Source organism: Mustela nigripes, chromosome 6 (genome assembly GCF_022355385.1).
Source record: "Mustela nigripes isolate SB6536 chromosome 6, MUSNIG.SB6536, whole genome shotgun sequence".
In the NCBI taxonomy this organism is placed as follows: Eukaryota; Metazoa; Chordata; class Mammalia; order Carnivora; family Mustelidae; genus Mustela; species Mustela nigripes.
In genome coordinates, this window is record NC_081562.1 from 65,045,957 (window position 1) to 65,064,332 (window position 18,376).

At 41.0% G+C, this 18,376-nt stretch overlaps 1 protein-coding gene and 1 long non-coding RNA gene across 3 annotated transcripts in view; one reads left to right on the forward strand and one right to left on the reverse strand.

The window, feature by feature from the left end:
- The window catches only part of TMTC1 (transmembrane O-mannosyltransferase targeting cadherins 1), a 266,298-nt gene that overhangs the window by 125,487 nt on the left and 122,435 nt on the right, over nucleotides 1-18,376 (forward strand). The window lies entirely within an intron of this gene.
- The window catches only part of LOC132019540 (uncharacterized), a 26,587-nt gene continuing 23,299 nt past the window's right edge, over nucleotides 15,089-18,376 (reverse strand). The window contains exon 2 of the long non-coding RNA XR_009404799.1: nucleotides 15,089-15,915. This is a non-coding gene — a long non-coding RNA (uncharacterized LOC132019540). The remainder of the gene's footprint in view (nucleotides 15,916-18,376) is intronic.

Sequence of the window (18,376 nt, forward strand, 5' to 3'; positions counted from 1 at the left end):
TTTTTCAAAATGTTGTTTGATTAATCTTGACATCTCTAACCCAGCTTTTTGTTGATGCTGCAATCTACTTGTCCTTTTTGGGTAACTCTCACTAGATCCTTGTCTGGATATTTTTAGCTCATTGATAAATTGTTTCAGGTTCTGTAGCTCCTTAAATAGCTACATTCACCTCTAGAACAGACTGTTCTGAACTCACCAACCAGTGATTTAATTAGTGTCTTTGTCATCAGTAAACAAGTGCCTTCCTGGTGGTGGTCCTTAGCATCTGGACAAGGTGCCTTTGGTCTCTAACTCACTGCCGTCTTATCTGCTAGGGGTTTCAGTTGCATTTTTATCTCTGCTGGTGGCAGAAAATATTCTTTGGTGTAACCTCTGGCAAAATTAGTACCTTAGACCAGTCATTTGCCAGGTTCTGCCTTTTACTTCCAAGGTATATAGATAATTTTTCAGAGGGGTCTGAAACACATTTCATGTAGGACTTTCTGTCTGTGAATCCATCTATGTAACTATTCTTAGGTAATTTAATCAGTATAAAGTGATAGAATACAACACCCTAGCATGTTTATATTCCCCACCCCACCCCCCCTTTTTTAAAGCATAGCTTTCTGGGACACCTGGGTAGCTCAGTTGGTTAGGTGTCTGCCTTTGGCTCAGGTCATCATCCCAGAGTTCTGGAATCAAGCCCTGCATCTGTCTCCTTGCTTGGCAGGGAGCCTTCTTCTCCCTCTCCCTCTGCTTGCTGCTCCCCCTACTTGTGTTCTCTCCCTCTTTCTCTGTCAAATTAATTAATTAATTTTTTTTTTTTTTAAGATTTTATTTATTCATGGGGGGGTAGGGGAAGAGAGAGAGAGCAGGAGGAGGAGCAGAGGGAGAGAGATGAGCAGACTCCAGGCTGAGCGCCGAGCCCAATGTGGGGCTTTATCTCAGGAACCTGAGATCATGACCTGAGTGGAAAGCAGGAGTCGAACGCTTAATTGACTGAGCCACCCAGGGGCCCCAGTTAATTAATTTTTTAAAACATAGCTTTTTTCCTGGGTGATGCAGTCAAATTACTGTCCAACTCTTGTTTCTGGCGCAGGTCATGATCTCAAGGTCATGAGATCGAGGCCAACATTGGGCTCCCTGCTCATCCCCACATCCCCCAAAACCATATCTTTCTGTTTCTGTGTTTCATGCTTAAAATACGAGGATACCCAGGGACATTTCAATGACAGTTGCTATAAATGGCTTTTCATATACCTCTAAGATAGCTGCATTATAATTGACTCTATTGAGCATCCAGAAAATTGTCTTTAATTTCTTTCTGAAGTCAGATTTCTACTCTGCTTGCATAATTATTTGACCTCCAGTAGGCTGATGATTCTTAAATTGGATTACTTTGGTCTGTTTCCTAGTTTTATTGGTTTTTCTTTCCTTCTCATCAGCAATGCAATTTAGCTATGATTTAGCTGGCTCCATGAGCCCGTCATTACTAATCATAGGTTTGTCTTCCAGCTTATGTCAGTCTGCCTCACTGATGCTCCACCTCTTTTATTGGGTTTATAAATACCCAACAACTTTTATAGCATCTTTTTTTCTGTCTTGCAAATATTTAAAGTTGATGTAATAACTTCCTCTATTATCAGGTGAGAATTTTCAAACTAGCTCTCTCTTTCTTTAATAACTACTATAGTTATTACTATATTGCAATAGTTATTGTTATTAATATAAAATGTTGCTATAGTTAGTACAGTTATTAATATGTAGTTTAAAAAAAACCTGGGGTGCCTGGGTGGCTCAGTGGGTTAAAGCCTCTGCCTTTGGCTCAGGTCATGGTCCCAGGGTCCTGGGATCAAGCCCTGCATCGGGCTCCCTGCTCAGCAGGGAGCCTGCTTCCCCCTCTCTCTCTGCCTGCCTCTCTGCCTGCTTGTGATCTCTGTCTGTAAATTAAATAAATAAAATCTTTAAAAAATAAAAAATTAAAAAATCCTAACAGTTTTAAGAGTTACTTGGGCATGTTTTCCTTTGTTTCATTCAGGGGATTTCTTGGGGCTTTAGTTTTGAGATTTCTTCACTTTTAGATTGTTTCCATGTGGTTAGCTAGGAAGAAATACCCTGTCATTTTCTATTTACCGACACTGGGCTGCAAAATCATTGTGGTTTGCTCATGAGAATCCTTTGTTAAGAAAAATTATCAAAGACATGGGAATAAGATAACAAATGACTATGTGACATTTACTCTAATGTAACAAACCTAGAAGAATAGAAGTTTGACTTATTTGTATCTATACTATTATATTTTACAACTCTGTCACCTTAGAACTTAACATACAGAATAGGATAAGTGTGATTATTTCTTGTTTTCTATAGTAGGAAATAAGACTTCAAATGTTACAGTTTAATTGCCTTGTAGGCAATAAATTGAACAAATTTGTGTCTAATTTACCAGTCTCATTCTTTTTTATTTTTTTCATGAACTATGTAACCCCAGTTTTTCAAATTTAATTTGATTATATTGACATATGTATACTTTAGTATATATATTTATTCTATTTATATATATCTATATAATAGTTTTTATAGACATGTAATTTTCCTATTGTACAATTTACCTGCTTAAAAGTATACAATCCAGTGGTTTTCTCTGTACTTACAGAATTGTGCAACCATCATCACAATCAATTTTAGAACATTTTTATCTTCCCCAAAAGAGATCTTATATCTGTTAGCAGTTACTCCCCATTTTACCTCAGTCCCCCACTCCTAGATAACCATTGATCTACTTTTTGTCCCTGTTGAGTTACCGATTCTGGACATGTCAGATCAGTGGACTCAAATACTGTATGGTCTTTTATGACGGGCTTCTTTCACTCAGCATAATGTGCTCAGGATTCATCGGGGTTGCATACTTCGTTCTTTTCTCATTCCCCAGTAATATGCCAAAAGTGGCTGTACCACTTTCTACTTTCCCTCTGTTGATGTCTGTTCCCAAGTAATGCTGCTATGAACATTCATAGTTTTTGTGTGACTGTAGGTTTTCATTTCTCTAGCTCATGTACCTAGGGGTGGGATGGCCAGTCTTAGATGTTGACTGTGTTTCACTTTGTGAGGAACTGCCTGACTACTTCCCAGGGCAACCGCGCCATTTCACATGGCCAGCAGCAGTATTTGAGGGCCCAGTTTCTCCACATCCTCACCAATACTTGTCTTTTTGGACAATCTTTCTGGTATTTGAATTACAGCCATACGAGTGGCTATGAAATGGTATTTCACTGGTTTTGATTTGCATTTCTCTAAATGCTAATGATGTTGAACATCTTTTCATCTGCATATTGGCCACTTCTTTACCTTCTTCAGAAAAATGTCTATTCAGATCCCTTGACCAATTTTTAATTATTTTTATTATTGAGGGGTTTTGTTTTATTATTGTGTCTTTATATTATTGAGTTGTAATAGTTCTCTATATATTCTAGATACAGGTTGTTTATCAGAGAACATGATTTAGGGGCACCTGGGTGGTTTAGTCATTAAATGTCTGCCTTCGGCTCAGGTCATGATCCCAGGGTCCTAAGATAAAGTCTCACATCGGGCTCCCTGCTGGGTGGGAAGCCTGCTTCTCCCTCCCCGCCCTCCCTGCCCCCGCTTGTGTTCCTTCTCTCTCTCTGTGTCTTTCTCTGTCAAATAAATAAAATCTTTAAAAAAAAAAAAAAAGATAACACGATTTATAAACATTTCCTACCTTTCTGTGGGTTGTTGTTTCCCTTTCTTGATGGTGTCCTTTTGAGCACAAGTGTTTTTAAATTTGATGAAATTCAACTTATTTTATTGTTGTTGCTTGAGCTTATATCTAAGAAGGCTTTGCCTAACTCAGATTTTCTTTTAAACTGGCTTTGTCAAGTGTCTGGTTGCCTTATTAAATGGTTATAAAACCTTTATTTTCACTGTGTATTTATGTAAGGATTAAATTTTTAATATTTTTAAAATTATACTTTGGTACAGTTTATGTTAACTATAATTTAGAAGCCACTTAGAATTTGATCTCTTATACTTGATCATTGAGCACGTCAGATCACAAGGCAAACCAGTAAAGTATGAGAGAATCATCATTAACAGAAAACACTGGTAATAAAGGCTCTTAATTTTTCACATTTCCATTTTAACCTAAACATTCAGATTGTATTAGCAGCCAGGAGTTTGATGTGACTGATCAATAAATTTTTCAATTCATAATTAACTGAGCTTGTGTGGATCAGTTGAATGGCATAACATTGAATTATAAACTTTTCTATTTAAGACCTGAGAAAAATAGCATAGGTAGACTTTTTAAAGAATGGAGGAGATACTGTAGTTTGCACAGCTTTCTCTTGACAAGCAAGTTCCCATGGGCCCAGTAGTCCCAGCCAGATAACCTAGTAATCATGATTGTCTACATCCTTCCTTTCATCCCTCACCTTTAAGCAATCATGCTCTATACCTTTGATATGAATGTCTCTAGAATTTTGTCACAATATCCATCCCTGCTGCTACCATTTTCATTAAGGTCCTCACGGTCTCTCATGCGCATTACTGAAATCCTCCTAACTTGTCTGTCTCCCCATATTTTGCTCTCCTCAGATCCATCTTCCACACTATTTCCAGATGATATTCCTCACTGGCTTAATATTTAAAAGGTCAGTGGTTTCCTGTACCCTTTAGGATAAGGACTAAGGAATTTGGCCAGGGTGGTTCTCTTTAGGCTCATCTCTTGATACCCCTCTGCCCTTCCTCCCTAAGGTTAGACATTAACTGGCCTAACCTGCTTTATTTCCTTAAATGTACCACTGTCGTTTACCTCCGAGTTTTTCTTACATGTTGCTTTCCAGTCCTATAATGCCCTTCCTTTTATTCTTTATCCATTGTTGGTTCTGGAAGATCTTGTTGGAACCTTCTCAAGCATGTTTCCTGAACCACCACCACATACCACCTCAGAATCCTGGGACCTTCACAGACCCCCATGCATTCTACTTACCTATGCTGTCTCTTTCTCAGTCTCAGCACAGCCCATTCATGAAGACTCAGGTAAGTGCTAGCTCTTGCAGAAAGGTTTCCCTACAACTCGTAGTGACTGCTCCCCACTCACAGGCTGTATACTTAGTTATTTCTACCATGAACTGTTACAATAAGATTGCTCTTTTCTTGACATGCAGGGTCTGGTGTTTTGACCTGGGAGGGAGAGGGAGCCTGCAGCCTAGTGGCTTTGCAGTGAGTGTTCATCAGAGGAGCAGGTAGGGGTTTGGGGTGACATCAGGACAAAAGAGGGGACTATTTCACAGAAGTAGGTCTCAGAGAGTTGGCCAGAAGTGTGTTCTAAAAGCAGACTTAGGCTACTGCATAGTTTTGCTCATAGCTCTGTGAGCGGCAGCTGCCCTGGTGGCTCCTGACATTATTTCGTTCTCTTACTAGGCTTCGACTCAGAGCCTGGCGCAAAATAGATCTCGAGAAAATTGTTGAATGAGTGAATGGTGGTCCTGGTTATTTCCCTCACCGAAGGAGGAAAGGAGTGAGCCTTATTGAGGTGCCCTTCTGAGGGGGTTGTCCACATCTGATACCCCCCTCTAGGAACACCAGAAATGTGATGGTCATTGTCACTTGCAGCCTCCTCCCAATCCAGTGCCTTGTTTACTTTCCTGTCTTCAAAATAGCTGTAAGGCTTTGCTTACTTGTAACTTCCTAAAGGCAACAAAATGTTTCCTTGAGAATGATGGGATTTATGCTGTGGGGTTTCTGGTTAACTTGCATTAAATATACAAGAATATTTATATATACAAGAATACAAATATACTTGCTTAAATATACAAGAAAACACAAATAGAGCACTGTGGTTCTGGCATTGATTTTCAGGTCCCTCTCTAGTGAGGTGGTGAAGCGCTTAGCCAGAAGCATCAAAGGGAACTCCGTCTGTGGGGCTGTCTGTCTGCGTCCTCTGTTTTTTTTGTCAGCTTGGCTCTCCTGCTTTCCTCTTGGGTCTTTCACAATTCTTGCAGTTTTGAATGCCCACACAGCTGTGGCCATAGTGTTGTTTATGTAACTCACAGGAGCGTCTCTATTTTCTTCTTTGTAATTGTTCTGAATTTAGATTTTATTAAATTACTTTTTTAAAAATATTTTACAGTTTAAGAAAATTTTGTTCTCTTTTGTCCAAATCCCTCCAGTCCCTCTCATCCCCTGTGGAATTTCTGTAGGAACAAGGGCCAGGACAGAAGTTCTTTTACCAGAGGTGAAAGAGTGACGTGTACTAAAACAGGAACAAAAAATAAAAGTAAATGTAAAAAGATACCAGGGAAGTGATTTCAGCAACTTGGGGATTGAAAATTTTGCATGTGGGAAATTTGGGTATTGGATTTGAGAGTGGAAAGTGGAAAGCTAGAGCTTTTTACTCCAGCTGGGTTGCCAGACCTGCTTATATCTCTAAAGCACTTGGGAATCACCCTGAGTATCAGTTCTGGGGTCCAGTGCACAGAGATTCTGCTCCCACAGTTTTGGTGCACTACCCTTGAGAAGTGATGGGAGAGGTTTCTGTGTACCTTCTTCTGTCTCAGAATTGTCCTTTATCCCAGGATTGAGGCATGATTTTGTAGCAGGAATCCTGAAAATCAGGGACAAGTTGAGTATAGGAGAGGAGGAAGATGGGGCTGAGGGCCAGCGTGATTGTCTAGATCTGTGATGCCCACTATGGGAACCAAAAGTCATGAGACCACTACTGAGGACTTCAGATGTGGCTAGTCTGAATTGAGGTGTGCTGTGAGGATAAATAAAGTCTGCCTGGGATGTTAGAGATGAAATCCTATAAGAAGAAATTTATAATACACCACTGATAAATTTTATACTGATTATATGTTGAGATGATATTTTGAGTACATTCATTGAAACAAAGTATATTACTAAAATTAATTTATCATGTTTCATTCTTTTTTAATGTAGCTCATAGAAAGTTTGAAATGATGCATGTTTTTATTGTATTTCCATTGGACAGCACTGGCCTAGACCAAGCACTGGGCTCTTGGCCCGAGGAGGGCCAAGGATGAGCGTGCTGGCGAGGAATAAATGGTGTGTGGAGCCCACCCCCACTGCCCTCCTCTGCTGTCCTCTGCCTCTGGTTTGGGTAGTTTCTTCTAAGCTGCCAACTCCTGTTTCGTTCAGCTGATTCTGAGTGGTGGGAGGACTTGTACTGCACTCCACCTTTGGGTATGAAGACTAACTTCGAATTTGGGTCCCATCTAAACAAACGTCCTTTAGAGCCCAAGACCATGGATGCTCACAACACCCCAAATTGTGCCTTGACTACAGCCCTCCGGGGCTTGATGATTTTACTCCAGCTGGGTTGCCAGACCTGCTTGTGTCTCTAAAGCACTTGGGAATCACCCTGAGTATCAGTTCTGTGGTCCAGTGCACAGAGATTCTGCTCCCACAGTTTTGGTGCACTGCCCTTGAGAAGTGATGGGACAGGTTTCTGTGTGCCTTGTTCTGTCTCGGAATCGTCCTTTAGCCCAGGAGTTACTCACCTGTTTATCTAAGTCCCTTTATTTATTAATTTATTTATTTTAAAAAGATTTTATTTATTTGACAGAGAAAGAAAGAGATCACAAGTAGGCAGAGCGGCAGGGCCGGTGGGGAGGGGGGTGGAGAGCAGGCTTCCTGCTGAGCAGAGAGCCCAATGGGGGGCTTAATCCCAGGACCCTGAGATCATGACCTGAACCAAAGGCAGAGGCTTAGCCCACTGAGCCACCCAGGCGCCCCTATCTAAGTCTCTTTAGAAATGTGATCCTTTGACATTCAGTCTGGTAAATCTTGGATTCAACCTAAGAACAAAAGCCCAAGTTAACTATGGCTTCTGCATAGGGCAGGAGCCTGCAGAAGAGAAAACACAATGATCCACTATTAAGGCCCCTCTTCTATGGCTGCTCCCGAGTAATTGGGTTTCCATCTGACAGATTGGAAGGGGACAGGATGTAAAGCTGTGTATGCTTGATGGAAGAAGTATTGCCTTTATAATATTGTAAATGGTTGTCTTTCAAGTCCAGGAAATAAATAGAATGGGATTTTCAGTGAACAAATATAAAGGCCCACTACCAGCATCATGTATTTTCATGAGATGTGGTCCTGGATAAGCAAGTGGAATATATCTGCTTAAGTGGGTAGATCTGTTTCTGCTGTTTGGAAATCTAGGCTAAGGCTTGTATTTGTAGGAAAATAACAAGATAAGAAATACTAAGGTGAATGTAGAACTCAGCATCTTCCTTCTAAGGAAGCTTTTGTTCTCTTTCCATTTTGAGTTGGTAGTTTCAAACAGGCACAAACAGAACCTTAGATTTTGATTGTGACAGCCTCAGGGCAGTATGCCTTCCTAATATTTATAGCTCTTGGAGCCCCGAGCATAAGAACTATTTCATAATAAACTCTGAACAAATTGAATTCAAATTTAAATTATTATTTTTAAATGCATCCTGTGTTTCAAATAAGCTATGCAAAATGAGCTGTTCCTTTCATGCTTTAGCAACCAACAGGACCTTGTATTAGGAGGTCCTAACACTAAGGAGGTCCTTAGCGAGGTGACACTTGCTACCTCAGTTGTTGGAAATTGCCTTTCTGGGTCACTTATCGATACTTTACTTCTTCTTCTTTTTTTTTTTTAATTTAAAATATTTTATTTACTTATTTAACAGAGAGATCACAAGTAGGCAGAGAGGCAGGCATGGAGAGGGGGAAGCAGGCTCCCCACTGAGCAGAGAGCCCGACGCAGGGCTCTATCCCAGGACCGTGAGATCATGATCTGAGCTGAAGGCAGAGGCCCAACCCACTGAGCCATGCAGGTGCCCCTCGATACTTTACTTCTTGAAGAAAACTTATATAAGCCTTTAAGCCTACATTTCTGTTTCTGTTATAATATTAAATCCCTGAGAAAGTGGTAAAAAACTAAAGAAACGATTTTCTTCTTTTTGCCTAACACTGGAACTTCAAGACAGAGTGCACTTTTCATAACAAATACAATGCCAAGCCCAAGGTTTTTATTTAAGGACTCTATTTCTTGCTGTGCAGTGCTCTAACAACTATGTGTTTCAGTGTAAGTTATCTGTTGAGTATTCTGTAGAGGGAATCACACACTGGCTTTAAGTTTTTGTCAGCCCTGCTTTAACTGAAAGCTAGAGTTTTGTTTGTTTGTTTGTTTGTTTTTGGTTTAATAGAAAAGCTGAAATTCATCTGGGCTTTCCTGTTCAAGAAATAAGTCAGGGTCTCAGACAGGGGCTTTTCCATGAAGAACCAATATTCAATCCATTGTCTTTCCTCTCTACGTCAATAAAGATGTGAGAATGGGAGACTGCATGAATGGGTGGCAGATTCCACGTGAAGCCTGCAAACAGTGTCTTATTTGCTGTGGGACACTGAGCGAGTCACAGCCTCCATAAGGCTGCTCCCCAGCTGCAACAATGAAGCTGATACCCACTTCGCAGAGATTGTATGAGGATCAGCTAATCCTTCTGTGCTGATACTTGGTGTACTAGAAAATGTTGTACATGTTTAAGGGATTTTTAATGTTATTGGATGTGGTTCATTAGTATACCAATAGGATTCCTCTGTGGGAATCTGGAAATCTTTGATGATGCATAGTAAGGAATTAGTACTTGTTCGCTCAGTGGAAGTCAAACGTGTGCTCTGAGAGAGAAATAAAGATGTTGTTAAATGCTTTACGGAAAGAAAAAGACCTTAGGTAAGAAATGAACCAAGCATTTCTTTTGCAGAATGTGTTATTTACCTTTTTTTTTTTTTTTAAAAGAGATTATATGGGTGAGAAGCTGCTGCTGTGACAGTCTTGCATGTTGAAATTATTTTTTTTCTACTCTAGTGAGGCTGTCTCTGCTAATAGAATAACTGTATTAATGGCACATTTAAAAGGTCAGAGAGGGCGCCTGGGTGGCTCAGTGGGTTAAGCCGCTGCCTTCGGCTCAGGTCATGATCTCAGGGTCCTGGGATCGAGTCCCGAATCGGGCTCTCTGCTCAGCAGGGAGTCTGCTTCCTCCACTCTCTCTCTCTGCCTGCCTCTCTGCCTACTTGTGATCTCTCTCTGTCAAATAAATAAATAAAATCTTTTTTAAAAAAAAAAAAAGGTCAGAGAGACCTAATGATGTTTCAGATTCACTTTTTTATTTATCCATGCTAACAAGAGTTCTCATTTACACTGTATTTATTGTAGTTTAATATAAAATAAGAAAATGTAAGGCTGGCATAGCTTTTTAATGATGCTTCTGTGACATTGAGGGGAGACGTCTTTCCTCAGACACTCCTCACTCTTTGCTGGTGTGCATGAGCTAGCCCATGCTAGGTGCTGAGGGGGCCACCCAAAAGCAGAATCTTCAGTCTTCACCATTCAGCTACCTGGCTGGACAGCTGGAAAGCCAGCAGGTATCTCTTGTAGGCCCATATAAAGCTATGTGTTTGCCTCAGGCCAAAAATGAAAGTATAAAATGGGAATATTTTCAGATTTTTAGGTATTGTTTTAATACCAGGTTAATTTCTTTTTTTTTTTTTTTTTGAGATTTTATTTACTTATTTGACAGAGAGAGAGATCACATGCTGGCAGAAAGGCAAGCAGAGAGAGAGAGAGAGAGAGAAGCAGGCTCCCCGCTGAGCAGAGAGCCCAATGTGGGTCTTGATCCCAGGACCCTGAGATCATGATCTGAGCTGAAGGCAGAGGCTTAACCCACTGAGCCACCCAGGTGCCCTGATACCAGGTTAATTTCTTAAAACCCACCAAATCCATCCATTTAAAGAACGAGGTGCTGGGGAAATAACAATCTGCAAGACACAGCCCTGCCCCTAGGAGCTTCTGCTTTCAGGGGGCAGCAGATACACGAACACCCAGGGACAGGGCAGTGTGTATGCCTGGGTGAGTCTGTGGGAGCACAGAGAGGGACCCAGCTTGGCCAAGCAGCCGGCTGTGACAGGCAGGGTTTGTCAGAGGATGGAACTGGAAGGGTCGGCCAGGGCTGGATTTCAGCAGCCTGTGAGAGTAGGTTCCAGAAGGTGAGGCGAGCTGACAGGTGCTGCCCTCAGGGACTGGATACCTGAGAGAGAGCCAGGAAGACTGTAGTGACAAGTATGTACAGACAAGAGAAAAGGAGAGGTGGGGGCCATGCTCCAGTCTCAGTCTCAAACAGATACCCAAGAAGCCCATGAATTGGAGGGAATACAGGGAGGAACGGGGCAGCTGTGATGAAGGCCTGTGGCCTAAAGAGAGGGTGCTACCTTGCGTAATGGTAGCCACTTGTTTTGGGTTCACGAGAAGCCTGGTTTTACTCTTGTTTTCCATCTTAATGAAAAGAATTAATAAGAATATAAGAATTCTTTTATATCTATCTATATATATTAAAGACTTTATTTACTTATTGGACAGACAGAGATCACAAGTAGGCAGAGAGGCAGGCAGAGAGAGAGGAGGAAACAGGCTCCCTGCTGAGCAGAGAGCCCGATGTGGGGCTCGATCTCAGAATCCTGGGATCGTGACCTGAGCCGAAGTCAGAGGCTCTAACCCACTGAGCCACCCAGGCGCCCCAAGAATATAAGAATTCTTAATAAGAATTTAGATACTTATGGGAATTTTTAAAATAGACCTACATTTATTTATTTGTTTGTTTGTTTGTTTATTTGACAAAGAAAGTGAGCATGCAGTGCAGGAAGTATGGAGGTGGAGAGGGAGAGGGAGAGAGAATTCTCAGGCAGGCTCCAGGCTCAGTGTGAAGCGCAACAGGGTGCTCAATCTCACCACCCTGAGATTGTGACCTGAGCTGAAATCAAGACCCAGATGCTTAACTTACTGAGCTCCCAGTCACCCCAAAATAGCCCTACCTTTAATCGACCAGGTTTGGTTAGACCATTAGTTCTTATAATCCACTAGAACTTTAAAATAAATGCTGTGAGAAGCTGGCAAGAGTCATTTAGATGTCTTTTCCAGTTTCACTAAGTGTTCAGAAATGGTCTTCCCATCTCTGTTCCAAGGTGCTGAAGCAGCAGGTGTTTAGTGGTACTTCTGGACCTCAGTCCTGGAAAGCCTAGAAGGTCCTGGTGCCTTCTACTCTGTTATGGAGGAGCAAAAGGATGAAGGTGACAGACTGCCATCCATCTATACAGTCCATTTAGCTGGGGTTGCCCTATGGTTTTCTGCCCCAGCGCTGTGTCCTGCAGGTCAGGTCCTGCTTTCAATCACCCTGTCCTTGTCTATAGATGGTTTTCCCTGATTTCCTTTTCTTGTGTGTCTTCTGTTTCTGTTCTCTAATACTGTGATGATGTTCTTGCATTCATTCTTTTTTTTTTTTTTAAGATTTTATTTTTATTTATTTATTTGACAAAGAGAGACAGAGAGGGAACACAAGCAGGGGGAGTGGGAGAGGGAGAAGCTGGCTTCCCACTAAGCAGCGAGCCCAATGTGGTCTCGATCCCAGGACCCTGGGATCATGACCTGAGCCGAAGGCGGCAGACACTTAACAGATGGAGTCACCCAGGTGCCCCAGTTGCATTCATTCTTATTGCCAAATAGATTTCCTTTGAATGGGTCTATTACAATGTATGTGTCCTTTTATTGTAGATGGACATCTGGTTGTCTCCAGTTTCGGACCTTTAAGAGTTGTGAACAATGTTGTGAATGTCTTTTGGGAAACATCTCTGTGCAGTGCTGTTGGATATAAACTCTGGAGTAGACTTGCTAGATCATGTGTGCATTTAATGTGCTATCATGAAGCTGCCCACCATTCTCCAAAGGGGCTTCATCAGTTTATGTAGTGTTTCATAGTTCCCATTTCTCCACAACCTTGCCCAACACTGTCATGATATTTTTCCTTTTGGACATTTTAGCAGGAGTCATTTTAAAATTTTTATATTACACATTTTTAATTCTGTACTCTAATATGACCCGTATTGTTAACTGTCCTCAAAAAGTGTCCTGGGGTGCCTGGGTGGCACTCAGTGTGTTGGGCCTCTGCCTTCAGCTTGGGTTGTGATCTCAGGGTCCTGGGATCAAGGCCACATCGGGTTCTCTGCTCAGCGGAGGGAGCCTGCTTACCCTCTCTCTCTCTGCCTGCCTTTCTGCCTACCTATGACCTCTCTCTCTGTCAAATAAATAAATAAAATCTTAAAAAAAAAATGTCCTGTTTGTGTACAGTTTGAAGCCATTTGGGAGCTCTGCCTGGACTGTCCATCTTCCATCTCTATCAGTTAAAATCTGCAGATTCTAGGACGTCATCTCCAAATCCTCCATTTTTCACTAATCTCTCATTTCTTAGAACTCCACTGAAATTTGATCTTTATATTTCACAGTTACTCAACCATGTCATGTGTGTATGCGTTCTTACCATCAAAGCTGTGAAAATGCCCTTCTGAACAACAGGGGATCAGATACTACCTGTCCACCTAGAAAAGTACATAGAGTAATCACTCAACATCTCTTGAATTCCAGGAAGGATGTTCTGTTTATGGAGAAGGGTAGTGCAAGAGGCAGCTTTCTGTGGTTAGTTCTGGAGAAGATGATAGGAGGGAGGAGAAGATGCTAACAATGATAATAAGCAGGTTATGCCTAAAAAAGTCCTGTCATTATTGCTGGGGCACAGTGAGACTGCGGAGACCTTTTTGAAGCATCAATGGTAATTCAAGAGCAGAAAATAGGGGACAGTGTAGGGATTTTAGGACAGATCACCAAAACCCAGAAGCTAGAGGCAGAGTCAGGGCAGTGGGGGTGCTCCACAGTGGTGGTAAAGATGGTTTGTACTGTGGTCGGTCTATCGACAGTGTTAGCCAATGCTGCTCCCAAGAGGACTGTGCGTATATAATAGGTGTCCTGTATTTATGAAACAATGAAGGACTTTTTAGGGAATGAGAAAGAAGGATCCTTTGAGCAATAACATTTTTATATAAAACAAGGAAGAGCTATATATTTCTGCTTGCAATGCATGATTTTTTCCTATGTACTTCTCCTAGGCATCTTCCTAGGATAAGGAAATAGGTTAGGCTCATGTTATTTCTTAGCCGAAACCGTTTTTTTCAAAGGCAAGAAACAGAATCTGTGTATATGTTTGCCCTTACAACACTCATTTTTTTCTTGATAAAAATGAAGATTTAGATTTTAAGAGGTACCCAGTTTTTGCAGGTGCCATTAAATGCTCGCCTGACCCCTAGAAGCTGCCCCTTCCATCTCCCATAGTCACCAGCCTGTTAATGCAACTTCATGACTGAATTGTTCAAGCTGAATTCCTGTGTTTTCCCTTTTCATTTTGTGGGCAAGAGATCCTAGTGGCTTTCGTCCTGTTTGTTAGCAGAAATTCATGGTAGAAAATTGGTAAATAATTCATTTTGGTTTTCCTCCTGCTTCGAAAAAGAGAACTCAGCAGGGCAGAGATAGGCAACAGATTATTCCATTTTTGAAATTTTAGCAGAAATAAACAAGGTGATTAGTTTAAAATGTAATTCATAGTCAGTGAGTTAATAGAAAACCTTGAGTTGCTGATTACAGCTAGCTCAACTAGTCCCCTAAAATGTAATTAGCTTTTGGTGTGATTCCAAGTGGCTTCTTTATGCTTAATTTTCAGAAATTTTCCAGTGCTGTTTCAGTATTTCAAATAGTTTTTAAAGAGTTTAGTAGCAACATCAATCTGAATTCATATGCACTGCGGGGTAGGTGATGTCTCTTGAGTTTTGGGAGACAATACATATGTCTCAAAAGGGGTAAGTTAGGGGTGCCTGGGTGGTTAGTGGGTTAAGCCTCTGCCTTCAGCTCAGGTCATGATCCCAGGGTCCTGGGATTGAGCCCTGAATCGGGCTCTCTGCTCAGCATGGAGCCTGCTTCCTCTTCTCTCTGCCTGCCTCTCTGCCTACTTGTGATCTCTGTCAAATAAATAAAATCTTCAAAAAAAAAAAAAAAAACACACAAGGGGGTTAAGTTAATGTTGTTGACTTTCCTAGTGTTAAAGGAAGGTAAGTTGCTTTTAGTTCTGTGGTTTACTTTAGTGTTTTAATATATTTGGGTTATAGCCTGTTTAAAAAGTCACAATGAATATTTAAAAAAAATCTAAATAATTACACTGAGATGTAACTGAAAAAAATATTATTCTTTATTTTTTTCTTTTTGCCAATGCAATATTAAAAGTCTAGAAAATATAAGAAACTATGGGGTGCCTGGGTGGCCCAGTTGGTTAAGTGGCTGCCTTTAGCTCAGGTCATGATCCCAGCGTCCTGGGATCCAGTCCCACATTGGGCTCCCTGCTTGGCGGGGAGCCTGCTGCTTCTTCTGCCTGTTGTTCCCCCTGCTTGTGTATATGCTCTCTCTTGTCAGATAAATAAAATCTTAAAAAAGAAAGAAAATATAAGCAACTAGGGTGCTGGCTGACTTGGTTGGAAGAGCAAGCAACTCTTTTTTTTTTTTTTTTTTAAGATTTTATTTATTTATTTGACAGAGATCACAAGTAGGAAGAGAGGCAGGCAGAGAGAGAGGAGCAAGCAGGCTCCCTGCTTAGCAGAGAACCCGATGTGGGAGTCGATCCCAGGACCCTGGGATCATTACCCTAGCTGAAGGCAGAGGCTTAACCCACTGAGCCACCCAGGTGCCCCAAGAGCAAGCAGCTCTTGATCTCTGGGTTGTTAGTTTGAGCCCCATGTTGCGTGTGAAAATCACTTACATAAATTAAAAAAAAAACAAAACATACCAAAAAAAAATAAAAAAATAAATAAATAAAAAATAAAAAAAAACAAAACAAAAAACAAGAAATGGAGGACAACTTGCTGGGCAAGGCCCAAATGTGAACTTAGCAATTAAAATAAAATTTCCACATTAGTGGGGTGCCTAAGTGGCCCAGTTGGTTAAGCGTTCCAATCTTGATCTCAGCTCAGACCTTCATCTCAGGATCTTGAGTTTTAACCCTGCGGTTAAAAAAAAGAAAAAAGAAAAAAGAAAAAAAAGAATCGACATTAGCACTTGCAGCTATTCCATGCGCAAGCTGCCTTTAGACATAAGGAGATATTCCTGTTGCATTTCTGTTGCCTAGTTAAGAAAAAATAGTTTTTATTATGGATAATAAATACATACAGAAGTAGAGCAGATGGCATAAAGAACCTCTACAGACCCATTACCCAGTTTCAACAATTGTAGCTCATGGCCGATCTTGTTTCATTCATACCCCCACCCACTTGTGCACCCTTACTCCCAGTCCATCATTCTAAAACAAATCTCAGATTAGCATTTCATATGCATATATTTTAGTATGTTTCTGAAAGATAAGGTTCCTTAAAAAGTATAACCACAATACCATTATCACACTTTAAAAATAAGCAATGATGGGGCGCCTGGGTGGCACAGTGGGTTAAAGTAACATAACAAACTTCACCCAAATCTGTGCACTAGGAGACACCAAGCTCTAGCATGGCTTCTAGCAGTGTGAGGCGCAACTCTAGGATGACCCCAGTCCCTATTAGAATCCTTGCCTGGGGGGCACCTTGGCAAGGTGCCCCAGCATCGGGCTCTCTGCTCCGGAGGGAGCCTGCTTCCCCCTCTCTCTCTGCCTGCCTCTCTGCCTACTTGTGATTTCTGTCAAATAAATAAATAAAAATCTAAAAAAAAAAAAAAAAAAAAAAAAGATGAGCAGTGATTCTCCAGGATCCTATATCCAATCAGTGTTTCAATTTTTTCTGCTCATAAGTGGTGATTTTTCATAATGGATTGTTTGAATTAGCACCTAAACAATATCTGCACTTTGATATGTCTCTTAGGTATCATCTGACTTACAGGTGCCCTCTTCTTCTCTCCTGCCCCCCTGCCCCTTTTAACCCTCGTACAGTGTATTTGTGGAAGAACCAGACATCATTTGTTCTGTGGAATGGCAACATTCTGGATTTGTCACATTGCATTCCTGTGGTGTCTTGTAGCATGTTCTGGGTTTTTCTGTATTTGATGTAAACTGGTGGTAAAGGGCTTGATCAGATTCAAGTTTGATTTCTTTCTTTTCTTTTTTTTCGGGGAACAAGACTACTTCGTAGGTGGTGACATCTCTCTCCAGCAGGAGGACATCTGGCTATTAGTCTCCCTTTCTGTGATGTTAAAATTGGTTAGTCAGGTCTAGGCATCTGATTTAGCCTGATCCATCCATTGTGAAGTACCCTATTAGCTTTCACTTAATATTTTAGCAGCCATTTATAATCATTGCTGGTAACTAGTTTATCAAGAAGGAGAGATACCATTTTTAAAAAGTAATTTTTAAGACCTGGAGAGTAACTGAATGACATTGTGATTTTTCTGTTTGATGATTCCACCTTCTCTAAAGTCAAGTCACAGAGAATCTTTCCTGAGCTAATAAGCAGATCGCATCAGCTGAGAAGCTCTGTGAAAGAACAAAGCCAACATTGTGCCAGTTGTCTTCCCATGGAGTTGGCATTCTCTCATGAGACAATTTCTCAGCCCCAAGGCTAAAAGGAATGAGGCAGTGTTTTGGTTTTGATTTTTGTTAAATAATCAATCTTGGACTTCATTAAGCTTTCAGTGTGTACCCCACAATTTATACATTAACATTGTATTAAATGTACCAACAGAGAGAAAAAGAGTTGGGAAACAACACTGAAGTATTCCCGCTCCTGGGGTGCATTGGTGGCTCAGTCTGTTAGGTGTCCAACTCTTGGTTTCGGCTCAGATCATAATCTCAGGGTCATGACATCAAGCCCCACATCATGCTCCATGCTCAGCTCGGAGTCTGCTTGAGATTCTCTCTTCCTCTCACTCTGCCTCTCTCACTTGTTTGCTCTTTCTCTATCAAATAAATAACAAATAAATCTTTTGAAAAAAGAAGAAGAAGAAATACCCTATTCCTTCAACCCATTTCTCTGTTGGGGTTTAAGAGTCAGGATACTAAGTAATCCCCATCCCTAAGTCTCACCTGGCTGTCACTGGTGATTTGTAACTGCCAACCTTGGAGAGAAAGGAGAAAAGGAAAAATCATTTGGGAAGGCCTAGGAAGGGTGTCCCCAACCAATAGCTACTTGTTGAGAGGAATTCAAGGTAAAATATTAGAAGCTAACTTAGAAATGATTTGATCTAATCCCTTTGCCAATCTAAGAATCCCTCCCTAAGAATCTGCCAACTGCTAAACTTTCTTTCCTACTCAATTCTATTATGGCACTCATCTCATTCTGCTCCTTTAATTTTGTATATCTTGTTTTCAATATTGGGTTATGCATTTTTTTGCGGACAAGGAATTTATCTAATTATTCTATTTAATCCCATATAGGGTGTCAAACAGAAACACAGCTGGACATCCGTTGAAACAGTGTAAATAGATTTCATTCAGTAACTACTGGCAGCAGGGGAGAGAGCTGAGCGCCATTCTGATTTGCG